This window comes from Lutjanus erythropterus, chromosome 6 (genome assembly GCF_056507025.1).
Source record: "Lutjanus erythropterus isolate fLutEry1 chromosome 6, fLutEry1.hap2, whole genome shotgun sequence".
In the NCBI taxonomy this organism is placed as follows: Eukaryota; Metazoa; Chordata; class Actinopteri; order Lutjaniformes; family Lutjanidae; genus Lutjanus; species Lutjanus erythropterus.
Genome location: NC_139322.1, coordinates 14910797 through 14928721, shown reverse-complemented (window position 1 = coordinate 14928721; position 17925 = coordinate 14910797).

The window sequence follows — 17925 nt, the reverse complement described above, 5'->3', positions numbered from 1 at the left end:
AGATATCAGTTGGAGAGATATCTGCCTTCTCTCCCATATGATGGGGCTAGATGGCACTCAGCTTGTGATGAAAGAGCCAAAAAAAAATGCATTTGAAAAAAATTCAAAGCCAGTGTCTCTTTCCAGGAATCATGACCCAGTAACTCAAGATCATCCACAGACCTTGTTCTGAGCAGTTTCATGTAGACGCTACTTTCTTTCTACAGTAGAATCTACTGGTACTACTTTACTTTTCCTAGAAAGAAAGTAGTTTCTACATGACACTGCTCACAACAAGGTGTGAGCAGGCCACCAAATACAGTGTAAAACCAGCAAGAACACATCATTTTAATCCCATGGCTGTTTTATTAATTCTCATTACATTTTTTTTTAAATGAATCATAAATGTTTTATGGTCATTTCAAACTTATAAAATTTGACATTTTATTTATTTTTAATGACCTACCACATAAAATGGAAATACAAGTACCTAAAAACTGCACGTATGTACAAAGTAAATGTAGTAAGTTACTTTCCACCACTGTGAGAGGGAGGTCAGTGCTGTTATATAACAGTAAAATTAACTGTGTGTATGGAAAACATTTGACTCTACAATGTCTTTTGTTTGTCTCTGTAAGTAACGTCACTCTCTGTTTCTTCATGTTAGTATACCTTTGTCTTTCATTATGTCTCAGACAGCTGCTTTCATTTCCCTCTTTGTGTCTCACTGTGTCACAGGTCGGTTAGACTTGTGGTCAAAGTGTTGACTGCTGACCTGGTTGACGCAAATCACTTAATCATGTTTCACTGCTCGATTTTACCGGCAGGACTCTGGAAGGAATAAACTTATACAGCAGCCATTTTGACATGAAGTACAAAGAAAAACAGGTGTTTCCAGTGAAGCTAATTAAAGTTCTGTTCCATTCAGCTCAAACAGAGGAGCTATTGTGCATGTGGGCCTACAGGAAAGGCCCTGATACAGTAAATGGAACAGAAACATACATTTCTAGTTAAAAAAGGAAACCAAATTTTGAAGATGATTAAAAGATGTTACTGGGGCACCTGTAAAAAAAGCAACAAAACCCATAGTCACATCTTAAAGGTAGAATCAGTACGATTCGTCCAAGCAGTGTGTAAATGAATGAAACATGAAACATCCCACAGACAGCACAACAATGAGAAAATAAAATAAAATAAAATACAGGCAGAACGGCAAGATCTCTGCAGATACAGCCACCAACACACACTTCTAGTGGTCATACCTTATGATTGAAAGGGATTATGTAATATGAGTCTATTCTTTTTTTTTTTTTAAGAAAATGTTGCCAATTATACCTTTAAGTTAGCTAATGTTAGCAAAATGCTAGCTGGTTTGCTAACAATTGATGTAGATGATATAGCTAGTTAGCAAGCACTTTGTTAACATAAGCTATCAAATGTAACTAGCAACTGATGTACCCTGATGTACTATCTAAAATCACATACTATGCACTACAACAAAATGTGTCCTGTCATACAACATACATTTGTATAAATAAAGAGTAGTATGAATCTTGTTGGACACACACTGCTCAGCCCATATCACATCATTTCCTGAGAGGTTTCTGGAGACTTGTAACTGTGGTAAACACTTGGTATCAAATGCCAGCAATGAAATCATTTAAAACATATATAACCCCTTGCAAAGTGAAACCTTAATGTTACACCAGAACTGCCTTGGTTGCTGTCCACCATTGTCTGTTATGTTGTTGTTGTCCTCGCCACTGCATTGCATTGTGGGATGTTTATGCTGGCAAAGTGTCCACTGATAGCGTACTGTAGTATTTCCCCTGCAGCTTGCAAACTATTGGTTTCATACTAAGGTTTTGGACATACTAAACCTCTCACATACTATTTTAGCATACTAATTAGCAGGCTAGTATGGAATTTCAGATATAGATTAGATAGCTTGTTGGCTAGCTGATGCAAAATGTGACTTTATGTCTTTTTTACCGTTTCATCTTCAAACTTTTTGACATATCTGAGCTGAGCACATATCATATCTAAGTACAGGAAAGAAGAAATTTGGCTACCAAGCTTCCTAAACTTGTTGTTGGAGCACACAGCAAAAAGGGGCGGGACTTAGGATGGATTGGTTAGTATCACTGTGTTATGCTTCGTTATGAACCATGGATGGTTGCTACGTGGAGATGTGATGATGATGATGATATGCAGCTATGAATGAAAGAAAAGCTATTTAAAAGTGAGGGACAGGATATCTGATGCATTTACTGTGCTTTAACATGAAGGAAAAATATCTACACACACACACACACACACACACACACACACACACACACACACACACACACACACACACACACACACACACACAGACATCAAAGAACCTCCAAAAAAAAAAAAAAAACCATAAACACATTCATAATGCGAAGGTTTCTGTCCTCACTTTTCTCTCCTGTCTAAAAGCAGCACTCTCCTTGTTAAATCTCCATGTCGTCGCTCTGATGTCATTGAGGATTCTGGGCATGCATGAGACTGTTTCTGCTGTGGGTGATAAGTGTCTCCACAGGCGCAGCCCTGTTCACCTGAGCAAACCCCCACACACCACCCCGGACACACTGGGAGCCTCTGTTCAGACAGCTGCTTGCCTCATCATTCATGAATATATTAGCATGGCTGATTAAAAGTGTTCATACTGGAGACTTAAGGACTATGCAAATACCACGAGTTATCTTCATTACTGTCCTAAATATTCTGTTTACATAATTCACCCTCTCTGTTTAAGTGTAACACTGTTCTTTAGGACACCTTCAGAGAAAAATTATCAAGTTAGGAAGCAGAGGTATGAGTTAAGGACAAATCTTAATTGTTTCCAGTCCTGAAAAGTAATTCAGTACATTTTCTGTAGTACTGTGTGAATTTTAAGTACTGGAAGATTACTTGAGGATTTTCATTTTACACAGCTTTCTACTCCTACTGCAACACATTTGCCTGACAATTTTATTGCTGTCAATTGAACTACCCAACAGTATATTAAGTATTATTAGCTCAAACTTAAAAGGACAGTTCATCCCAAAATCAAAAACTGTGATACTGAAAGTGCCAAAAAATACATTTGAAAAAATGAAAATACCTCTTTACAGGAATCATGCCCTGGTCAAGGTAATCCTCAGACCTTGTTGTGAGCAGTTTCATTCAGGAACTACTTTATTTCTATGGTAAATATTAAGCGTAGATGTTTAAAGTGTGTGCTGGCGCTTTCAACATCTGCAGCAGTAAAATGACAGATGCACATTAATGTAGCAGTAATTTGAAAACATCACATCACCAGAATTGGGGAGTGAGGCAGCAAATTCTGAAAACTTCTCTTTAACTTTGTCAAGTGATGAGTCTGTCTTGATTACACAAACTTTATGTCAAAGATCACTGTTTACTCATCTTACTCATCATACTCACTCATCTTCTTTATTATCAAACAATAAAGCATCAGATACCAAACAAAACTTTACTAATACAAACTAAAACTTGGCTTTGATGCTGAAATTAGTCATAAATGGAACTAACAAATAAATGAAACGATGAAACTGATAAATACAGCTAACAACACAGGAACACAGATCTGGTTGTTGGCATAGCAAACAGAACAATGGCTTCTCCCCATACTTAAAAGGTGAACTGATTGAGGGCAGATTGAATTCACCTGAGCCTAATTTGTCTCCAAACACCACGTTGCTCCTCCCAGAGCCCAACAGACATGGAGAACATGCAACAGTCACATATAATAGTAAAATACTGAGATCATTTTACTGCAGAATTAGTACTTTTACTTTTGATACTTTAAGTACGTTATCATGATAATACATATTATATAAGTAAGGTTCTGAAAGCAGGACTTGTATTGAAGTATTTTCACAGTGTGGTGTTGCTACTTTTACTTTGAGGGACGGTTCATTCCAAAATGACAAATACACTGGCCTGTAGTGCTTTTTATCCATCTAAATAGTTTTGATGTGAGTTGCAGAGTTTGAGATATCGAGTGTAGAGATGTCTGCTTTCTCTCCAGTATAATAGAACTAAATGATGCTTGGCTTGTTGTGCTCAAAGCACCAAAAAATATATTTGAAAAAATAAAAACCAGTGTCTCTTTGCAGAAATCATGACCCGGTTATTCAAGATAATCCTCAGACCTTGCTGTGAGCAGTTTTATGGAGTACTTTCTTACTAGAAGAAAGAATATAGTTCTGGTAGATTCTACTGCAGAAAGAAAGTAGTTCCTACATGAAACTGGGTCGGGATTTTTGTGAAGATACACTGGTTTTGAATTTTTTGATGCACTGAGCACCACAAGCTGAGTGCCATTTGGTCTTATTGAATTGGAGAGACGGCAGACATCTCTACAGCCGATAACTCCAAAACTCTCCAACTCACAACAGGCAGGGGAAAAATGTAATTTTTTCATTTTGGGGTGAACTGTGTTGAGTAAAGGATCTGAACACTTTGTCCACCACTGATTGTTTCATGATGTTTCCTCATCAGTCTGAAGTCATGAAAAAAGTATCCTAAAATGTCTAAAATTGTGCAACTCTGGGAAAAATGCTGGAGGTCAGCCTCCAATGTCATTTAGTTTTTATGAATCATGTATTGAATTTTAACGAAGATATAGTTGAAAGAGAGCCAAATTTTCCTTAAATTAACTTTTTGTTAAATTCCATTAAATTCTGAATGTCCACAGTTACACCACTTTTGATTCTATGAATTCGGTGTTCAAGGCTAATTTACATGACCATTAGAGGTAGACGAGGAAGAGGAAGATAGAGGAAGACACACATTGGATGAGGACATTTTGAGAGATTACTCTGCTTAAAGTGTTCCGAGTTTTCTCTTCTGATTTGGTGATGGTTGCTACAGCAACAGTTAATGTGGTCTGGCGTAGTCTCAGCGGGTACAGTTTGGACTCTCAGTGCCTTCCACTTTACTCTCTGCCCAGGCTTGTGTGTTCTGTGCAATCCAATAGACAACCAGAAGGCTTGATAATGAAGCCTGGGACTGTCAATAATGCCTCTTTTATTGTATTAAAAATGAATAAAGCTGATATTCACTAAATCACCAAAAACAGGCAAAAAAGAGGGAAGAAAAGCAGGACTAGATGATGAAATATTCAGTTGACCAAAAGGAAAACTCCCCGTCTGTTGCTATTTTATTATTAATCTGATGCGACAAGAGAGACGGAGAAAGGTGAAGCAGGTGAGAGTGGCCAGCTCCTTGTGTCCGCACTGCCCCTGACACAATGTGGCACAGTGGCTCTGCAGGAGGAGGAGGAGGAGGAGGAGGAGGGGGAGGAGGAGGAGGAGGAGGCAGAGGGGGGGACCACTCCATCATGCAGGTAATTAAGCAGAGCAGGAGGGGCCCCTTCTCCCACTGCCAACGGCCCCGTCAATGCTGCTACTCGAATCAGGACACATATGGCTGAAGGTCTGGGTGGAGGAGACTGAAGGTGTCCTCTCTGAAGTGTCCTTGGTTAGTTCCCAAAGTGATAAAACGAAACACCCAGCGAGATGTTAGTGTTAATTGTCTGACTACCCAGCAGCACTAGACACGAGGTTTTTATTCAAAGGCCTCTTCTTCAAAGGGGATGAAGAGCTTTGTTGAGTGATTGCTGATGGCAAATATAACCTGCTGTGGATCACTGTTACAAGTATGAGTAATCACAACACAACTGAAACATGACTTTTTAAAAAATAACAGAGTGCTTAGAAAAGAAATATTTCCCACAACCCTTTAAAAGTTAATGTCTGTCTCAGTAAGCACGGTAAAAACATTCAAGAATTAAAAGGAATCAATTAATCTTTTCTCATTAGCTTAATATAAATATACTTGAATTGTATTTTCTGAACATCCAAAACTCGTACACATGAAGATAACACTTTATTTGAAAGGATGTGCATAAGGCTGTCATTGTACTGTCATAACCATGTCATGACACCCATCATGAACATGATGGAGTGTTTGTGAATGTTTATGACTGTTGTCATTAAGTCTCATTTGGTCAATTATGTAATTTTTAATGCAAAGTTGTCTTTGTCTTTGTCATGACAACTTGACTTTATATGATGATTGACCTTAACTGACAGTAACCAAGACTGTAATGTCTTTGTAATGACAACCTTACATTAACCAGGACAAAAAAAGACAAGACAAGACAACATTACCTGTCTGTCATAAGCAGTTGGTTTTGACATTGGCCATCATAAGACCATTACAAGCGTGTCATGAATATTTTTCTTGACCTCAAGTTAAAGTGGTACATTTTGGACTGTCATAAAGATGTCATTAAGTTTTATTACACTGACAAATGCTTTTGTAACAGTATAATAAAGATGTCATTAAATGTTATAAGGCCAGTTGTCATAAAACGTCAAGATGTCATAATAAAGACATCTCAAACAGTGCATTAAAACTTACTTTGCATTAAAAGTAACATAATTGATCAAATAACACTTAATGACACTGGTCATAAACATTCATAAAGACTCCTTCATGTTCATGAAGTTGATGACAGTCTAATAACTAATGTCTAATATCTGATTTTGAACTAAAAATGTATTTTTTTAAAGTTTGGAGAACACATATATTGTGAAAAGTTCCCATGAAGTCAAAATCGGTATTTAAATGTTTTAAATACGAGTATTCATCTCTATGTCACTTACATCCCATAGCAGTCTCTGGCCAAACAATGACAAAAAATTGTTTTATAGATATTCTCTGGTATTTTTAATGGTATTTCAGAGTTTGTCTTTTCCTGGAAAATGATTAAAAACCGTTGATGACTCATCTTGCACTCAGGAGCATTACAAAATTTTCATCCAATGAAATGCTTTCTCACTCATAATGCTGTCGGAGCATGAAGGGAGTATACATTCACGCTCCGGAGCAGAATTACAGAGTAGCTGATGGGCATGTGTAGCTTTAGCTTTGTTGCTGTTAGAGGACAACAAAGAGGCCTTTCCAGTGAACATCGTCACTGAGACAAACACATCCTCTGAGACCGAAGGAAAAACAGTACCAAGGTCGTTTGCAGAGTTTCCTGATGAGAAGATGGCTTTACTTTTTGTTTAAGTATCTTAGATGCGGTTAGCTGACGATCCAGCCCGTGATGCCAGGAGCCAAATCCGACAAAACAGCCGCCTTGGTAGTATAGCCTATTCCCTGTCAACAAACTCTTTTGGTCTCAGTTCAGCCGAGTTCACTGGGAGCTCTCAGTCCAGGAATACATCCAAAATATTGAACATGTTTTCTCAAGTACAGCTGAATTAATTACTAGAAAAGTTTGTTTTGAATCATTACAAAATTACTTCAATTTGTCTTTTCAAATTTAATCAATTTTAAACTTTAAGGCAGCCCAGACACTAACTTTTTAAAGTTAAAACAAATAGACCCTCGTCAAGTAAAATAGAAACCTCTTCTAAACACCCACATCCTCTCTTTGTCTCTCTCTCTCTCTCACACACACACCTAGTGATCTGTCCATAACATCATTAATGCTCCTTTCTCTGTCTCCTGTGTCTGTAATCTCTGAACAAATCACTTGTTCAGGCTGGATTGTGGCCACTGGCGACTGGGCCGCTCCATAAATCTGCACCTCTGTACACTTGAGAGTGAGAAATAGAAGAGAGAGGAGACGGGAAATGGGTGGCAGGTAAGAAGAATGAGACTTTAGCAGGAAATTGAGTTGATCAAGCATTTCTTTGCTACAGTGCCACCTCCGACGTGCACAGCTTGCAGGGCATGGGTTGCAGATGCATGGCATTTCTCAGACACCACAGAGGATGAGGGACTGTATTACTGTGGCGGTGCTGGGAGGAGAAACCAAATCAGTTAGGCATACTGTTTTTGTCAGGGATTTGTTTAGTAAGGCAGATTGAATTGCACCTTTACTTTAATATCCATAAGCTTATATGATGCATAATTTCCTATCCAGCTGGGGATTGGTTTTCATCACATGAGTGCATAATATTTGGAGCATTAAATGTGAGAGGTACTAAAAGAAAAAGCTTTCTGAGAAAGTGAACTGAATGTGGCTTTTGGTAGGGAAACACAAAGAAAAAAAGAAGCTACAGCTGCTCTGTGAAGCTGTACTTAACAATATGTTCTGTGGCCTGGGGTCCCTCTCTCTAAAACAATAGCAAGTAGTCTGCTGACGTTATGAAGCGCTGTGGAATCATGGGAATTCTTGTCACTTTAAACAACCACCATAGCTGATGAAAATCTACCTGACATGAAATCATTTTGCATGGAGGAGATAATATCGAGGTTATATCCATGTAACATTTAGTCGGGTCCGACGACTTCCTTCCTCACTCTGTGACGTGTCAGATGTATCCCATGTTTTCACGGAAATTAAAGCGACTAGCAACCAGCTAGCAATGGCTAGCAAGAAATGCACTGTTACCGTGAAAAACAATATGGATTTCTTTGGAATGATGGAAGTACACAACTTAACAAAATATATGACATGTCTAGCATGTCTAGCAGTCTAGTTTAGCATGTTAGCAAACTGTAGTTACATGCTCTTAACACAAAAGCAGAACTTAGATATTGTGCCTTTAATGCAGTTAATTGTTTACAATAAAAAGGCTGTGGACATTATATCTTAACTGTCAGCTGTTTAACATTTTATTTCAGTGGAATAAGGACATCAATAAATGGTTTGGCACTGATGCATTAGACTGAAAATTGTGCCCCTGTTTTTATTCATTTAATTAAGAAACAAGTCTGAATCGAATCAGACACCAGAGATTTGGAATAGCAATGTATCTTGAGATTCACAAAGATTCCCACCTCAGCTGAGTTGAATGAATATGATTTATGTAGGACAAATAAACAAAAAAGAGCTAGTTGATGCTATTGTGCTGACCTTAATTTCACTAAAATTCAACTTTTCATTTGTTGGTTACTTCCCTTTTTTTTATTAGTTGCTTCACTTATCATTGTAAATGGTGGGATTGGGTGGTGTGAACTTGTCTGACCTCTGAAGGAGGACTTCAGAGAAAAGGTTTGAGAACCACAGGTCTAGAACAAATGTCATGGCATTTCATCCGGTAGTTTCTATAGAGATATTTCAGTCTAGACCAAAGTGGTGGACTGACAGACATGTCCATCATTAAAGCCACACTGCTAGCGTGACTAAAAATGTAAAGATTGTAAATTCATGACTTTATTGACCACTGAAGTTCTCATTTTTTGACACCCATCGCAGGGCGTTAATAGTGACCAGTCAGCTGTCATATGATATTGCAGCAATACTTCCAGTTAAATACACCCTCCCACAGCACTCCACCCAGAAGCACAAAGCCTTTCACCACTCCTGTCACCAAAGAGGAAGAGAAATGGACCAAGAAAAAAGGTACATAAGCAAAAACGGAGAAAGTGAAGGAGGGCACCAAGGGAAGTGCATCAGCTTTATTGTGTCACAGGTATCCTGCAGGTTCCTAAGTGCTCAAACATCCATGTGTGCTGAGCACTGTTAACAGGACTGGTGCAACCAGGGACAAGATTCCCACTGAGATATTGACAGAGAGCTAACAGCAGGGCAGCCCGACGCTGCCGAAGACAACAAATGAAAGATGTGAGAGTCTGCAGGGCGGCAGGAATGGATGTGTTGAAAGAAAACAGGAGTGAAGGGAGAGTGATAACGCCGATCAGCCTGAAAATAGAAGATGGGAAAACTAGGAGATTATGAAAAATGAAATCTCTAAGGTTAAGTGATAGGGTAGTGTGCTGAGTCGTTAAAGGGATAGTTTGGATTTTTTGAGATAAAAAAATTTAAACACTTAAGTCAGTGGTTTTCAAACTTTTTCTGCCCAAAGGACATCAAAGGGCAAGCCAAAATATCAAGGCACACCCATATTTATATCTTTAAAACAGACTCTATCACTCTTTAAACATTTATTTCAACTTACTACTACCAAATAAAATTTGACAAACTCATAAATGTGTAAGTATTTATGAGTTATATAGCTCATAAATATGTGTAGCTCATAAATATTTGCAAAATAATTCGAGAGTTCATTTGAAATTTTGTAAAATTACATCAAAGCAACAACACACCCATTTAAACCAGATATGTCACTGAATTATTAATTATTTATTATGCTTCTGATTGGCCAACCCTAAACCAACCCCTAACCTTAACCAACAGAGGCAACAAGTAGCCAATCAGAGGCAGAATTCCCAGAGTGCAGTTACAAAAAAGGCCTCAATCAGGCTCCTTTATGTCCCACACTAATAATTCTCACCACCCATCAACTGTGCCAACAGAGAAAACTGTTAAGGGTAGGGGTCTGCAGCCTTTACTATCAAAAGAGCAATTTGGGGCCAAAAAAGAGGGGGAAAAAAATCTGTCTGGAGCTGCAGCTCCTCCGAGACTTTTCTTGTTTTGAATTTGGCTTCCGTAGCCTAGTTAGACTCAAGACTAGCCACAGGCAACATTCAGAGGAGAAGGAGCTGACGTAACTACGCTGTGACGCACACTGGAGTCAATGAAATATTAAAACTTTTCAGTGTATAAGCTCAACCTTTCTTACAGCTGGAGAATGTAAGAATCACTTTAGTCCCTACAAAAATGATAACACTTAATTTTTTGTCAAAGCCACAGGAGAGAGGACAAAAGAGCTGCATGCTGCTCAGGATCCGTAGGTCGCAGACCCTTGATCGAGGAATTCCAGGGCTTGTTCGCCCATGCATATATTAAACAACAAGAACTACTGAGTGTTCGACTGCCAGGGTAAAGGTAAAGGCCCACCTGTGTCTCTCTGCTCCGGCGCTGAGCCAATGCCTGTCACTCAGCCAGCTCACTCTCGTTGGTCTGTAACTGCTTTCCATCTGCGCTCCATTGACAGTTCATCTTGCAGACATTAAACACGCAGACAAAAACTTGAAACAAAAGGGAAAAGGGGGAAACCTCTGTCCTCTCGTCTCAGCACCCAAACAAACATCTCTTCACCTCGGGGGTCCACACCTGTTCCCCATCACCCCACTTAATTACTTTGTCACGCCCCTTTCAAAATATCACCCGCTGTGTGACCAGGTAAACCCACCACCCAGCCTGACAGCCATGCAGGACAGCCGACAGGAAGAGAGTGTGCCATGACAAAGTAAATATTAATTCATCTAAATTAATCTGGAGTTGTATCTTGCAATAATCCCAAGGTACACCTGAAATGACCTCCCGGCACACTGTTAGTCACACAATAACACAAACAAACTGACAGATCGAGGCAGTGGTAGACCAGCAACTCCTGTGTTCTGTAAGGTAAAATTACTGTTTTTGCCAAAGGAGTCTTTGGAGAGAACGATACTTGGCTTATATAATGTTGGCTTCCCATTGGAAAAGGCTGTCTAACAGCAAGTTAAAGAAGTAAAAGTGTTAAAAAAAAAACAGTGTACACTTAAGCTGATATTGATCTCTCCTCTTTAAAAGTGGCTAGCATATATTTTGCTGCTGACCCTGTCCACAGTAGTACATTGCTTAGCTTTCTGCACTGGTGCTCCTCTCTGCTTCTCCACACTGGGGGTATGCTGACTGCCATCTACTGCAAGTAATACACTGACTATGAATAAGTACTGCATACAACTCCACTGCAAAAAAAAAAAAAAAATCTACTATCCCTATAATTTCCAGCCAATATCTAGAAAACTCACTCCAGAAGAAGAAAAGACGAGGCAGTGAGTTTGATAACAGATTTCATGTTCAAGTTCATCCACTTCTTATCTTAAGTATATTCATCTTCCTCCATTCACTGGAACAAAACATACAAGCTGTACCTTATTACTGAGGACATTTGAAGATCATATCCTCCTTGAACCTTTTAATACAGAACATAACAGAGATTTCTAAACTGAACATTCAACATCATCTCTGGGTCCACTAGAACTTTTACTAAAACCTCTTCATTCTTTTCAGGATGAGTAATTTCTCAAATAATGGCTGGATGCAGGTCCAATATAAACATTTTTGTGTATCTTAGATCAGCAGTGCCCTTCTAGGTTATGTTTGTATTGTGTTTGTGCATCTTGTGATTCTGTTTTTGCTGCATCTCACTTGACTTTTTATTTATACGCGTCTGCCAAATGAGTCATTCTGTTATGAGTGCTTCCAAATCACTCATTGTTTTCTTCCAGTGAGCTTTAGATGTTGTTATGTTACTTCACATTATTCCACAATGTTCCACACACAATGATGAGATGTTAGATGTTCTGTATAATAAGATATGCAGGTCTGATGTCTGACAGCATCATTTGTTCAATGGCCCAGAGTAGACAGTGTTCAGTTATGGATGGTGTTTTTGTCATTAGATGTGCTCATTTGGGCTGCGGTGTAATTTAATTTAGTGTAAGTGCATGCAGGTTCACACGCATTTACATATCTGTCGGAGTAAAAATAGGTGTGAAGCTCTGGGGAATAAATTAGATATTAAGTTTACTTAGAGAAAAACTGTATTTTTCTTTTTTTAATGCTGTTTTGTCCTGGGTGTAACAAGAAGGAGGCTAGTCCAGCTAATGGCTCTTCTGAGGCCATTCTAGTCATTCACTTAAGTAGACCCCAAATCATCATCATCATCAAATCCAGCTTAGCCATTTTTAATTAGCATATAATGATAGGATGACCGACTCTCTCCAGTGGCTGTGAGTCTGAATCAGATTTCATTTTTTCCACCTCTGCTCAGGCTGTGAGTGAGACAAAGATGTGAATGCTGTTGTCTCTGGTGATGTACTGTTACTAGTACAGCAATTCATCATCATCTAGTAAATCTCTATCATCCACCTTCAGATTCTGTGATTAAATGTAGAACACTTCCCCGGGGCGTCTGATAGTGGTCAGGGTGTGACAGATCCTCCCAGTTTCGTTTGTGAGATCACTTCCAGGCAGTAATTTGCTTGGTGAGTTGAACAAAAAAAAACAAAAAACTGTTGTGTGCATCAGCTGCACACAAGCAATGAAACTGTGGGGGGTTGACAATAAACCCTCATTTCATGTGTATGGCACAAAACATGAGAGACAGGCAGGAAACAGTTGCAACCACTTCCTTCGCAGAAATGAAGAACTGACTGCAGAGGAGAGGTTTCTGCATTTGCATTTGTGTGTGGGTGTTATGCAGTTATGGTGGGTAGGGACAGCATGATGCAACACATACTGACTACAGTATATTTTATGTATGACCCTTTACACAATTCATCATGCACTGCAAAACAATACAATACCACAACTTAAAAATATACTTCAATATACTTTTGAAGCTTTTTAAGTAATTCCAACTCTTGTAATATTGATTAAAACCTATTGCAGCTGAACTAACCAGGTATTAATTCATAATGTGAGGTGATATGAAGAAGTCATATTATCTCATTTAAGCTGTTCTAACTTCTTTATGTTACTTCCATCGTTTCCTTGATCTCTCATGACATATCATGGTCATTTTATGATTTATTACTTTAAGTTTCCTTTAAGTCCTGTTAATTGTGAGGTGTGACCTCTATGGATCGGACTTGTTCCAGCACAACCCACATGCTTGATCAGATTGACATCTGGGGAACTGATGATCTGTGGGAGGATTTCTTAACTTTTTCAGAAAATTGTGCTGCAGTAGCTCTTCTGTAGGATCAGGCCAGATGGGCCGGCCGTTGCTCCCCACGTGCGTCAGTGAGCCTTTGGCACCCATCATCCTGTCGCCACTTCACCGGTTGTCCCTCCTTGGACCATTTTTGGCAGGCACCATCCACTGCATACAGGGAACACCCCACATGACCTGTCGTTTGAGAGACGCTCTGACCCAGTTGTCTAGCCATCATAATTTGGCCTCGTTAAAGTCACCGAGATCCTTATTCTTGCCCATTTTCCTGCTTCCAACACATTAACTTGAAGAACTGACTATTCACCTACTGCCTAGTCTGACTCACTGGATGTACTCAGTGTTTATAAACCTGCCATTTGATGCTTATTTCAGGCAACATCCCCTATTTTTCCACAGGAACAACAACAACCCCGTGAGATAGCAACCCACACTCTGAAAATGGCAAATTTGCACCTGGGACGCTAACAGTATGAATGTGAACAAGCTAGCAGCTCATGGTGATTTAGGCATTTTAATGTCAGGGTTTGCCTCAAAACATGCAAATGATCTGCCAAAGAAAGTTCCCCTCTTGCAGGGGCAGGGTGGCATCATCCTGGGGCTTAGTGCTCCCCAAGACAATTAGTTTAGTGAAATATAAACAAGTCAGCGCATTTTTTCAGCTATAGACGATCATATGTGGATCCAGACTTTTCTCCAGCAGTGCTGTGGAGAGATGTTTGGCTCTGTGAGACTTGCTGCATAATGTATTTCACCCAGTGTCAGGTGCCATTGTAACCAGATGATCATTTGCTTTACCTGTTAGTGGTTATAATGTTGTGGCTGATCCGTGTAAATATAGAAATTGCAGTTTTTATTATCAAACTGTTTATTATAAAACTAGTCCAAATAGTTTATTATAACCAACCACAATTTTTATACCATCATCTGTGCACACATTACCAATTCCAACAAGACAAAAATAAAATTTAACACCAGACTGAACTTGTTTCTTATTCCCAAATGGGATAGTCTTACAACAGAGTGTGTTCAGGAGCTTCAAATAGCTTCAAATGAGCACATCAAGTCATATATTTACAGTCGTTCACCAGGAAGTGTCAAACAAAGCAAAACAAAATTTGCAACAAATTCAAACTGTTTATATGGATGTTGAAGACTGATCCCTTGAACTGGATCCAGCTCTTCACTCTCTGTGAATGTTAAAGAGTAACTGCTGTTGTGGAAGATGTTTCCAAACACTCGATTTGTGCAGCTGCTATATGTGTTATTTTTTCTTTTTTCTATTTTCATTATTATCTTGTAGCATTTATTAACCCCTGGGGGGTCCTGACCCATAAGGAAAAAAATAATAAAAAAATGCTAAAATGCTAATTTTCCTGCATAAAAAGTCAAGGTTACACCAAACTTATTATGACTCATCCTTAAAGGATCATTGTGCAGGTTTTAATGAGCTTGCAGAGTGCAATAACTTTGCCTCACCCTCCCCTTCCAAGCATGTAGGAGAACCAAAACTGGCCTCTGTGGGAAAAGACTGAAGCCTCTGCAGATATAAATGGCTAGTTCTAAGGTAATAAAAACACAATGGGCCTCATGCAAGAACATTTTCATTTTCTTGTCTTTTTTTGTATGAAGGGCTCGTACGAACACGCCGCGTCAGATTCAACAAACACTCATAACTTCAGAAAACCATGTAAGTCATACACCTGTGTGTATTTGAGTGCACGTGCATGAGACTTGTAAAATAGCAGAATTAGCACACCAGTAATACCATATATGGTTGCGCTTCCTGCTCCATATGTCAGGAAGTGTTCATTCATGGAAATGGCATTAAAGAGAAGAAAGTAGAACTTTACAAGTTTGGAGTTTGACATTCTACTTTCAGAGATCCATAAAGGAAAATCTGTCATTTTAACAGTGTCAGCAGTGAAATTAAAAGACCTGATAAAGCAAAGAAACAGGAAAAGCGAGCAGTTTTGTCACTGGAGGGTCAGACTGTCACTGAAAAAAAGAGGATATGTCTCAATAGAAAAATAACTCAAGAGAAAAAGAACGACTTGCCACGGCCACAGTAAGGGGCAGTCAATGAGGACAGAATAAGTGAGAATATAATATAACACAGACTTCATAAACCTGCATGTGAAGATATGGCCAATACACCTGACAGTAGGTAATAATAAATGTATAATTATATTACAATAATACATATTTAATTAGAATTAAAGTTATAATTATATTTTAATTTGAAATGCAGTCAAACAGAATAATGTCAACATAATTATGAAGAGTAATTTATTTTTCAAACTCAAAATGTCTTCAAATTTATTAAATATACAGTCATGAGTTAAGACAATGACTGTGAACTTGAAATAAGTTGTAAACTGACTAAAACAAAGAAATGCAACAAAATAATTTTTTATCCTGAAAAACTGATTTATATAAAGTGTTATTCACTGACCCCGTTTTGATATATTTTGTTTTCTTTTACCATGACAGGTGATTTCCTATATTCTTATTTACCTGTTGCTCAGAGGTAAATTTGACTCTTTCTGTACTTTCACTTGTCAGTCTGATTGAACCATTGTTCAGTGTTTTGTTCTCCATGTACAAAACATTGCTTTTTTTTTTTTGCACACCCTTCATACAAAATAACATCTTGTAAAGAGTACTTTCTACAACCTAAAAAGCATGGAGGACCCTTCAAAGTGAAAGAGTAGTCCTCTCAGCCGACTGACTGTACCGAATCAAGCTTTTGTGGCAGGCAATTCCAAATGCTCGATAATTTGTGCAGCTGAAAGGGGCACCGGCCACCCCAAGTGCCACCATATTATCCTCAAGTATGACTGCTGAGAGGTGGGACATTAGTTTGAATCTCTTTGATGATTATTTTTAAATCTGCATTTTTTTTCTTTTCCATAGCCTAATTTTAATTTTTTACAACGTTAATTTACGTCCATACATTGTTTTGTTTTTTAGGAAAAATGTTGCGCATCATGCCTTTAATAGAGGCAAGAGAAGATCAACTGGAGGCATACTGTATGTGAAAGGCAGGTGGTAATTTGTTCTTCCCACTTTCCCCAAATAGGTCAGCAGGGGTGTGTGCTCAGAGATTTGGGAATGCAAAATGTGAATGTTTCTGGGCCACCCAGATGCATGCATACACACGTGCACATGCACATACACACACACGCAAACAGCTGGTAAGAGGCTTACGCTCCAGTGGCATATGACAGCTTTCCCATTAAAACCATTCTGCTCAGCTCTTGTGAAGAGGAACAAACACCCCCTGACACACACACACACACACAGTCATGTCCACAACCTGAAGCCCTGAACAAACATCATCACTTGAAATGTTCTGCTTTTACTGTTTTGTTGTTCACTGTAACATTTCTGACATCTATAACAGCTTATTTTAACCAATCCTGCCTTTTGTGCTCATTCAGGGAGGTCTGAGCCCTCGATGAATAGAGCCATTAAGAGAAGCCTTGAGGCCACTGATGGAGGTCAACTCGACACGTTACAGCTCCTCTGCAACATGGGTGGAGTCAGCTGTTACTAACACACAGAAAGAGCCTCTACAGATGCATTACACTGCAAAAAGTAAACAATTTGTTTAGAAAAAGTTTGTGTTTGCACTGCCTTAAATCAAAAGAAATTAAGTGGACTGAAAACTGGAAAAGACACGTTGAGGAAATTTTGTAATTATTCAGAACAAATAATTATTTTGCAGTCAAATAAACTTGATATTAATTGTACTTGAGATATGTGAGTGCTTATTGCTTACATGCTGCTGTAAGTAAAACACAGGAGGAAGGAACTTGCTGCAGACATTTACTGACATTTACAGCAGTCAGTAGCATCCCTCCTGAAATGCAGCTAAAGTGGACCAGAGACGTGATGCTCAGAGAGAGAGAGCAGTCCTATTAGCTAGTTGACACTTGATCTCTGGAGAGTGACCATCTAACCCAGAAAGTGATCTTGTGAGAGTTTCGCAAATCAAGGGTTCTCTTCTAAACTTGTCCCAACAGTTTTTCCAGAAAAAGACAAACTGAAATATCATTAGAAATACTCGAGAATATCTACAAAACAGCCTTTTATCATTGCTTGGCCAGATACGGGTGTATATGTGATTTTTAGATCAATATGTGATAAAACAATTTTGACATCATGTATACACACAGCAAGTTTTCACCATTTAGATTTTCTTCAAATCCTTTTAACTCCCAAACAGTGCATGCTGGGAAGTATGATAATATGCTGATCATGTTTCTTCAGAAACTTAATTTAATAGTTGAATGAACTCTTTACATTACATTCA